Source organism: Ailuropoda melanoleuca, chromosome 16 (genome assembly GCF_002007445.2).
Source record: "Ailuropoda melanoleuca isolate Jingjing chromosome 16, ASM200744v2, whole genome shotgun sequence".
Lineage (NCBI taxonomy): Eukaryota > Metazoa > Chordata > Mammalia > Carnivora > Ursidae > Ailuropoda > Ailuropoda melanoleuca.
In genome coordinates, this window is record NC_048233.1 from 67,308,305 (window position 1) to 67,317,708 (window position 9,404).

A 9,404-nucleotide genomic window follows, 5' to 3' on the forward strand; every position below is an offset into this window, starting at 1 on the left:
TCCCTCTCTCGCTGGCTGTCTCTATCTCTGTCAAATAAATAAATAAAATCTTTAAAAAAAATGTTTAAAAAAAAAAAAAGAAATGACTACTCTGCCCCCTCCCTCTCCTCACAAAAAAAAGGCTATTTCCACCTGTACACATTTTTAATTGAATCTCTTATTGACTTAACCTGCACTTATGTGATTTCTCTTTTGTGTTTTATTCAGTAATTATCAAAGGAATGATTTAAAGATGCAGGTTTTACTGAAATGTGTAAAGATGAGTGTTTTATGTAAAGGGCAGCAATCTTTGTATTCCAGGCTCCTTTTATTGTACTGTAATTCAGGATCTGTTATTTAAATGAAGTTGAAAGACAACCTATTCACCAGCTGGTAATTATAGACTGCAAATTTGGAATTCTTGTGGCTTGATCTCATTGTATACTGTTTGAATAGAATATATTGAATGAAATCTGGGAAAATGCAAAAGAAATAGAATTCATACACAATTAAAATACAAAGATGGTATTTGCATCTTTTGCTTTCTCAGAACCTATCATGTTTCTGATATGTTACAAATGTATCGGAGAATTTGTTCTTAGTATTCAGTAGTTTACAAATGATTTAATGAATCAGAATAAAAGCAATGTTCTCCTCCAAGATACTCTTACTAACTTCATAAAAGGAAATTTCAACTCGTATAGAACTCTTAACAATAAAGTATTGTTTCAACTATATAGCTTTGGATTATGTACATTTTCTTGGTGAATGTAACCACTGTTTTTCTGTGCATTATGAAGCCAGGAGTGGGGGTGGGTAATGGTATTAAAATCCCTTTATGTTTTACAAAATGTTATTATATACATTTATCAACCATCTTATGTGGGTGTCTGGGCAGGTATTATTAGTTCTTTGACTCCCAGTTAAAATTTCTTGCATACACTAGATTACCAATCTTTTGTTTCTGAAAAATATAACTAACTGTGGTAGAATCATTGGAATTATCAAATGGCCTGTAAATATAGGCCCTAATTTGTAATTAAAAATACTTCAAAGGGAAAAGAGAAAAAAATTATGCTACTCAGCTTCCAAATGTATTTATTGTAAAAATGATACACACAGTGATCAGGTTAACATTTTTATTATTAACCTGGTTTCGGATTATGCAAGGTCTGTCTGGGAGGGAAAACAACTGTTGTCATTTTCCAAGTTGGGGTGTGGGAAGATAAGTTGCCACATAAATGTTCCCATAAAGAAATTAACTGGATAGAGCATGAAAGGAAAAAGGAGAAGAGACACAAGGTTAGTGGGTTCTTTAAAGTTAATGGGTAAGACCTGGAGTAAATTCTCCTTCAGAGTTCAAACTAAACCATTCCAAGAGAGTGAGGCAAGACCACCACGTTCTCAGAGCATTTAAAAAGGTCAGAGGCAAGACGATGGAAATGATGGGAAGGGGTGTGAGACAGTGTACTTGTGTTTGGGGCCATTTATAGACAGGACCTTTAGAGTCACATCGACCTAGGTTCAAATCTTAGACCCATCACTTTTCAGTGATGTGAATGTCACAGCAGGTCAGTTTCAACCGAAGCCAAATCAAACCAAACATAAAATTCTAAAGCGATAAGCCAGAGCAGTGTGAAATACTTCAAGGGAAGTATTTACAGACAAGTTCAGGGTTCTAGAAAGTCCCCAAGGACATAAACACGTTGAGAGAGAGGACAGAGAGAGGATACATGAGGGCTCTTTCTTTGGAGAGAGTTACATGTGTTCTGTGAGTCTCTGCCACCCCAAAGCAGAGGTATGAGGGTACCTGTCCCCAACCTCAATTCTACTGAAACCGGCTTCTATGGGACTCCTTGGAGTGCTTGGTATGTCTTTTCTATAATTGTAGGGGAGTAACACAATGGACTCTTATTGAGGAATATAAAGGCAAGAGGCTGTAGCATTCAGCTTGAGACAGGAGAAAGAGGTGGAGAAATACTTCGCGTGACGAGTGAGGCCAGCGACAAGGAGGTGGAAGTACCAGTATCAGATGTATGTGACGTGGAGAAAGAGCCAGTCTGAAGTCATTTAAAACACTGACCCAACAGAACACAAGGAGGGATGATGGGACCCGAAGAGAGAAATCCTGAGTGGATAAGCTGCCGAAGGCCAGGGTTTGAAGGAGAAGTGGCAATCCAAAGAAAATCCTCGTTCGCATGCAGCGGTGTATCATCAGCTGTTGGGGTAAGGTGGGGATGTGTTGATTCTGAGTAACATGTGAAGGTGATCGCGGAGAAAAGCATTCTGCTCTGAGCACCTGCCAGGGGAAGGCGTTATCAAGCGTCGCAAAAGCAGTGTCTTGTTTAACAAGAACTTTACTCTGCTTTTACCTGTCTTCCCCAACATACCCCATTATGTACCCTACTCAGGAAACAAACACATTTGTTTCCTGCAATTTTTAAAGTCATATGTGTATGTAACAGGGGGCTGCCTTTTACTCTTTGCTGGCACCAGAAGAGCGCAGACCAGCACCGGGAGCGGAGGCACCGCTGCCCTCCCGGAGGAGAGGCAGCCTGGGCCCTGAGTGGGCATGTCCACGCCAGAAGCGTGCGCCCAGGCACAACTCCGCCCCTGGAAGCCGGGGCGCGCAGCCGCACTCCTTCTCGTACCCTTGGTGCTGCGTGCGTCGCAGCGTGCAGCGGTGGCTCAGCCTGGACTTGAGGTAAGCCGCGGAGCGCTCACTGTCACAGTCTTCGGCTTAAAAAGAAAAATTCTCCAGAGGATTTTGCAGCAATAGCTGGGCCCCTCAGGGTCACGCACTTACTGAACTTGAGCAACACAGGGAACAATGTTTAGTTTTAGCCCGTGCGCCTTCCAGAAAGCCCTACCTTGACTCTCCAGATCAACAAGCACACGCCGGTTGGTGATGTCTCCTCGCTGCAGTGTGAGGCACCACATGTGTGAGCAGCTATCTGCCCACCGGCCCTCCTGGTGCTCCACAGCTTCGGCCCCCACTGCGTGCACGTGCAGCTCCTGGCCACCATGTGCCAGACGCGGCTCCCCTCCATCAGCGTGCGCAAGGGGAACCAGAACACCATCCAGCATTGCCTTCTCATCAGCTACAACTCCACCCCCGGAGCGTCGTCACCACCATCATAGCGTCAGAGTCGTTCCTGTGGGTGTAAGTCGTGGGATGATGGACGGTCTCCAGGAGAAATTCTCCAATACGAGCCACCTAATCGGTGATCTGCGGGCTACGGGTGCAGGACTATCAGAGAATGAGGCGGAGCGGGAAGGTGAGCCCCTGAACGGAGCTGCCCCAGGCTGTTGCCATAGTGACTGAGCACAGTGAGCCTCACTGAGCAGCTCATCAAGATCCAGGAGGGTGGCAGTTTCTGCGCAAGAGGTTGGAGGAGCACCAGGCCACCCTCAGCCGAGGAAGAGAAGCTGTGGCTTAAGGCCCAGAGGCAAGACCAGCAGGCCAAGAATGTCCAGTGCAAGCACGAACGGTGAGAGGCCCTCAGAAGGAAGAGCCTGGTTGACGTGAAGGGCATGGGTAGAGGCTGACGGGACAGTGATGCCTAGGATCCTGGGGGCCTGCCCAGGAAGCAGAGGGGACTGTCTAGCAGTAGCAGGAGGCGGAGGAGGGGAAGTGGGAGGAAGGGGTGGGGCGTGCAACCGGATATTTCTGGCAGTTGGTGGTGAGGAGCCTGATGAGAACTTGGTCCTAAAGATGGCCGAGGAGAGAGCCCGTGGGGCCCCAAGGCTAGAAGCATCTGGTAAAGTGGAGGCCTTCAAAGACCATTAGTAAGAGCATTTTTACACTTTTATGAGTTTTTTGTTTTGTTTTGTTTTGCTTAAATGGATGTCTTTCTATTTCCATTAGGTGACAGTGCACTTGCTAGTGGGAGGTAAAATGACAGATATGTAGCAAAGTTAGGGGAGTACAGAGGTCAGGCATGGATCCTAATGGCTCTCTGTTCACCCAGTAAATTCTTCTGGATGGGACCAATTAAAAAGGTAACTTTCCAGGTGCGTCTAACCATGGGACCTAGATTTCTCATTATGGGTACTTAAGTTATCAGCTCTCTAAATGGCTCCAAAAGTCAGCTGTATCTTAGGATTTAAATCCTGTAGCCCAAACTAGGATTTCTACCAACCAGGGGCTTGTTTTTTGCTCCCATAGAGATTTATGAAATTGAGTTTTAGGTTCATGCTTAGTGTTCTATAGAAGGATTTTACTGTAGTTACAAAGTAAATATGAAATATAATAGAAGATTCAGGTAGCACAGTGTATAATGAAGTAATTTATAAGGAAGGAGATAAATAGCTGTAGGAAGATTGGGTCTGTAAAGCATTTCCAGTAAGCTATGATTAATTGTTTGTAGGGATAAATTCCTGTTCTCTTAAGAGAGTGGTAGTAGTATGTGTAGAGGTCTTAAAATATATTTGCTCTCCCTAAGGGAGATAAATTATACTAAGTTTAATATCGAAACAGAAATAGAAAGTAGTAAATCAATAATGAATTTATATAGAAAAATATTTTATTTTCCATTTAATTTTTACAGAAGTGTTTGTACGACCTGTGAACATGCTATCCAATTGGAATAACAAGTGTTTTTTGTTTTTGTGCTATTTTGTTTTGATTTTTAAATGAACATTAAAAGATGAGAGGATTTTAATATAGTCGCTTGATTATGATTAGGAAATTGATTACAATGCTATGTGTTTTAGCTAATATTGAGTCAAATTACCTAAGGTCTTTGTTCAGTTATAATGATATTTAATTATATTGAGGAATTGCTATTTATCAGACAAATATTTATTGAAAACCTACTATGTACCTGGCACTGTTGTAGATCCAAGAAAATAGTAGTAGAGATAGAAAGGGCCTTCCTTTATGCTCCTTATATTTTAGAAGGGAAAAAAATTATAAGCTGATACAAAATTAATATTTATTTATTATTCAATAGTACGAATAAATTAGGTTTAAAGGGATAGAGTGACAGTTTGCTATGTTAGAGGATTCAGGAGAGAAGGTGTCCTTGAGAAGGTGTCTTCTGTCTGAGTGAAGTGAAGGAATAAGTTATTCGATTGTCTGGGGGAAGAATATTTCAGAAAAGTAAGCAGGAGGGGCAAATACTTTAAGATACAATTTATTCTGTAGTTTGGGGAATTGATTCAGTGATGAGGAGGATATTGGTAGGAATGAAGCCAGGAACATAGGGGAACCAGATATCATATAGGTATTTGTAGGAGACCACTGAAGGATTTTATTTACATTTTAGAAACATCTGCTCTGTGAACAATAGTTCATGGGAGGAAAAAGGCAGAAGTAGACCAATTCCACAGTTACTTTAGTATGTAGGAGAGAATGATGCTATGAGGGACTACGGAAATTACAGTGGAAGAGGTGAGAAGTGGTCCTTTTTCATATATATTTTGAAGTGTCAAAAACTCTGCTCAGTTCTTTATATATAATATGTCACTTAAGCTCAAAACAACTGAATAAGAAGACAGATATTATTTTCATCCCTATTTCCAGAATCTGTGGATAAACAATGTCAAGTAACTTTCTCAATGTTGCTGCACTAGTAAATGGTAGAATTAAAAATTATTAAACCTGGACTTAGCTGTCTCTATAACGTGAGTTTTTACCTATAACATTACACTGCCTTTTATTTAATCTTATCTACAAAGTAGACCATGGCAATAGGACAGCAATAGAAAAATGGCCTCAAATGTCAGGCATCCTGGCAATGAAGTGGAACTTTTCTGTTCAGCTGGTTACTTTGTTGCTCACTGTCAAAGATGGATTTCTTGCACCATCTCTGAATAAAAACTTTAGTCCTAAACTGGAGATGGAAAGATTCTAGGAATTGCAGACAATAAGCCTATTGATAGAGAAAGAAAAAGAATGTCATATATCCTTCTTACCCCCAACACTCCACCATGAGAATAAGGAGAAATTTGGTTTTATTTATTTATTCTTTTTAGGTTGAAGAATATATTTCTTCAGTGAATTATTTCAATTAACGATCAGTTTGTAAGTGTAAATGCACCAAACTTAACAGTGGTTTCTGCCAACTAATTTGAAAATAATAAATTTACAATTTAAACAAATTTAGAGTTGTATGACCGTCACCCTAATCCAGATTTAGAACATTGCATCATCCCCCAAATTAATCCCTGCTTCCACACCTAACTTTAGGAAACCTTAAATCTGCCTTCTCTAGAAAATTCATATAAATACAATCATACATTCTAGTTTTTTACATTTGGTTTCTGTCACTTATCCTGCTGGCTTTGAGGTCTTCCAAGTGGTAGCATATATTGGTAGTTCATTACTTTTTATGGCTGAATACTGTTACATTGTATATGTCTACCACATTTTGTTTATCTTTGTCAGTTGATAGGCATTTGGGTTGTTTCCAGTTTGTGGCTATTAGGAATAATGATGCTATGAACGTTCACACACATGTGGATCTGTCTTTTCATTTTGCTTGGATAGATTCCTAGAAATGAAATTGCTAGGTTCTATGTAAATAAATGTTTATATTTTTTAAGAAACATTTTCCAAAGTGGATGTATCATTTTAATCTTCCCACAAGCAGTGCATGATGGTTTTAGTTTTTCAATATTATCTCTGACATGTAATATTGTCTGACTTTTTCATGATAGCCGTTTTAATAGGTGTATAGTTCTCTTTATCAGTTTAGTATTTTCCTAATGATTAATAATGTAAGCATGTTTTCAAGTGCTTAGTATTATTCATATGTCTTCTTTTGTCAAATGTCCATTCAAAGATTTAGAATCTTTTGCCGATTTTTAAATTGGGTTATTTGTCTTCTTCTTACTGAGTTTAAGGATTATTTATATATTCTGCATGTAAATCTTTTATTGGATAAATGATTTTGAAAATATTTTCTCTCAGTCTGTGGCTTGACTTTTCATCTTCATAATGGTATTTTTTTAAGCAGCAACATTTTTAATTTTGATGAAGTTCAGTTTATCAATTAATTATTTAATGGATCATGTTTGAGGTATAAGAATTTTTTGTTCTGTTTTGTTTTGCCAAAGTCAAGATCACAATGACTTTCTCTTCTTATTTTCTAGAAATTTTATAGTTTAATTCTTACATTTAGGTCTATGAGAATACTAGATTCATTAACAATGGTTGTCCTTAGATTTATTTAGACCTTAAATTCCTTTCAATAATGCTTTATAGTTTTCAGCGTAGAAGTTATGCACTTCTTTGAACAGTAAATATATTCCTGAGTATTTTATTCTTTGATGCTATCATAATAGAATTACTTTCTTAATTTCATTTTTGTAATATTCACTAATACAATTGCCTTTAATATATTTATCTTCAATAATAATAGTGAATCTTGGAATCTTGATGACTTCATTAATTATTAGTTTTATTAATATGTTAGTGGATTCCATAGGATTTTCTATATAGGAGGTCATATCAACTACAAATAAGCTAATTTTACCTATTCTTTTTTTGTCAGCCATGGTGGGAACCTCTAGTACAAAGTTAATAGATGTGGCAAGAATGCACATCCTTATCCCACATTTTTGGAGGAAAGCATTCTTTTTCACCACTAAGGGTTATGTTAGGTTTGGTATTTTGTAGAGATTATCAGGTTGAATAAGTTGTTTCCTGTTATTCATAGTTTGCAGATGTTCTTCATCATTTTTTAATCATAGATTCTTTTTTTGAATTGCTTTTTCTGTGTTTAATGAGATGGTCATGTGTTTTCGTATTTAATTTATTAGTATGGCGTAAAACATTATTTCTTTTTAATGCAAGCCAACCTTACATTCCTGAGATAAATAGCATTTGATTATTGTTATAGACTGCATGTTTGTGTCACCCCCAAATTCATATCTTGAAACCCCCAATATGATGGTATTTGGAGATGGGGTCTTTGGGAGGTAATTAGGTCATACGAATGGAGCCCTCATGATGACATTAGTGTCCTCATAAGAAGAAACATGAGAGAGCTTTTTTTCTTTCTCTGCTTTCCACTATGTCAGGATACAATGAGAAGAATGCCATCTGCAAACTAAATAAAAAGGATTCTCAGCCAGAACCAAATGGACCAGCACCTTGATTTTGGACTTCCCAACCTCCATAACTGTGATTGATAAATTTCTGTTGTTTAAGCCACCTGGTCTATGGTATTTTGTTATAAGCAGCCTAACTAAAACAATTATAGTGCATAATATTTTATTTAGTTTACTGACATTTTATCAAGGATTTTATGTATATGTTTGGGAGGGATATTTTTCTGTAGTTCTCTTTTCTTGGGTTATCTTTGTCTGGGTTGAGTAACAAAGTAATGCTAGTCTTAGAAAATGGGTTGGTAGGGGTGCCTGGATGGCACAGCAGTTAAGCGTCTGCCTTCGGCTCAGGGCGTGATCCCGGCGTTATGGGATCGAGCCCCACATCAGGCTCCTCTGCTATGAGTCTGCTTCTTCCTCTCCCACTCCCCCTGCTTGTGTTCCCTCTCTCACTGGCTGTCTCTATCTCTGTCGAATAAATAAATAAAATCTTTAAAAANATAAAATCTTAAAAAAAAAAAAAGAAAATGGGTTGGTAAGTGATTCCCTCCTTTTACATTAAAAAAATTTTATAAAAAATTTATAATAATTCCCTCCTTTGTTCGATAGAATTCACCCAGACCTGAGCTTCTCTTTGTGGGAACGTTTCAGTTACCAATTTCTTTATATTTTATAAGTATGTTAAGATTTGCTATTTCTTCCTAAGTCAGTTTTGATCATTTCTTTCTATATTTTCCTGCTTCATCTCAGTTATATAATTTGTTGGTATAAAATTATTCCCAATAATCCCTTACATGTTTTTATTTCTCTAGGGTCATTAATGATATCTCTTTTTTTTCTTTCTGGCTTTTGGTAATTTGCGTTCTTTTGAATTCTTCAAAAAACAAACTTCAGATTTCATTGATTTTTCTCAATTGTTTATCTCCTATTTCATTGATGCCTCTTCTAATATTTTTTAGGTCTTTGCTTCTAGTTGTTTAGAGTTTAGTTGCTCGTATCTAGTTTCTTAAGGTGGAAACTTGGGTTATTATTGAGACCTTTCTTTTTTTCTGGTACAGGCCATATGGCTATAAATTTCTCTCTAAGCACTGTTTTAGCTGCATCACATAAATTATGGTATATAGTGTTTTCATTTTCATTAATTTCAGAATATTTCCTATTTTACCTGTGATTTCTCCTTTGATTCATGAGTTAGTTAGAATAGTGTTGCTTAATAATATTAGGGGATTTCCCATATTTCTTCCTGTTGTTGATTTCTAATGTATTTATTATGATCAGATCCCCTGACACCAACTCTTTTTGGGTTTCCAGATCCAATTCCAATACGTGCGTGAGTGTTCCCCACCCCCCCACCCTGATATAATGCCAGC

At 37.9% G+C, this 9,404-nt stretch overlaps 1 pseudogene; it reads right to left on the reverse strand.

The window, feature by feature from the left end:
* LOC100476655 overlaps positions 1–2,264 on the reverse strand; it is a 149,454-nt pseudogene extending 147,190 nt beyond the window's left edge.
* Between the last annotated feature and the right edge of the window lie 7,140 nt (positions 2,265–9,404).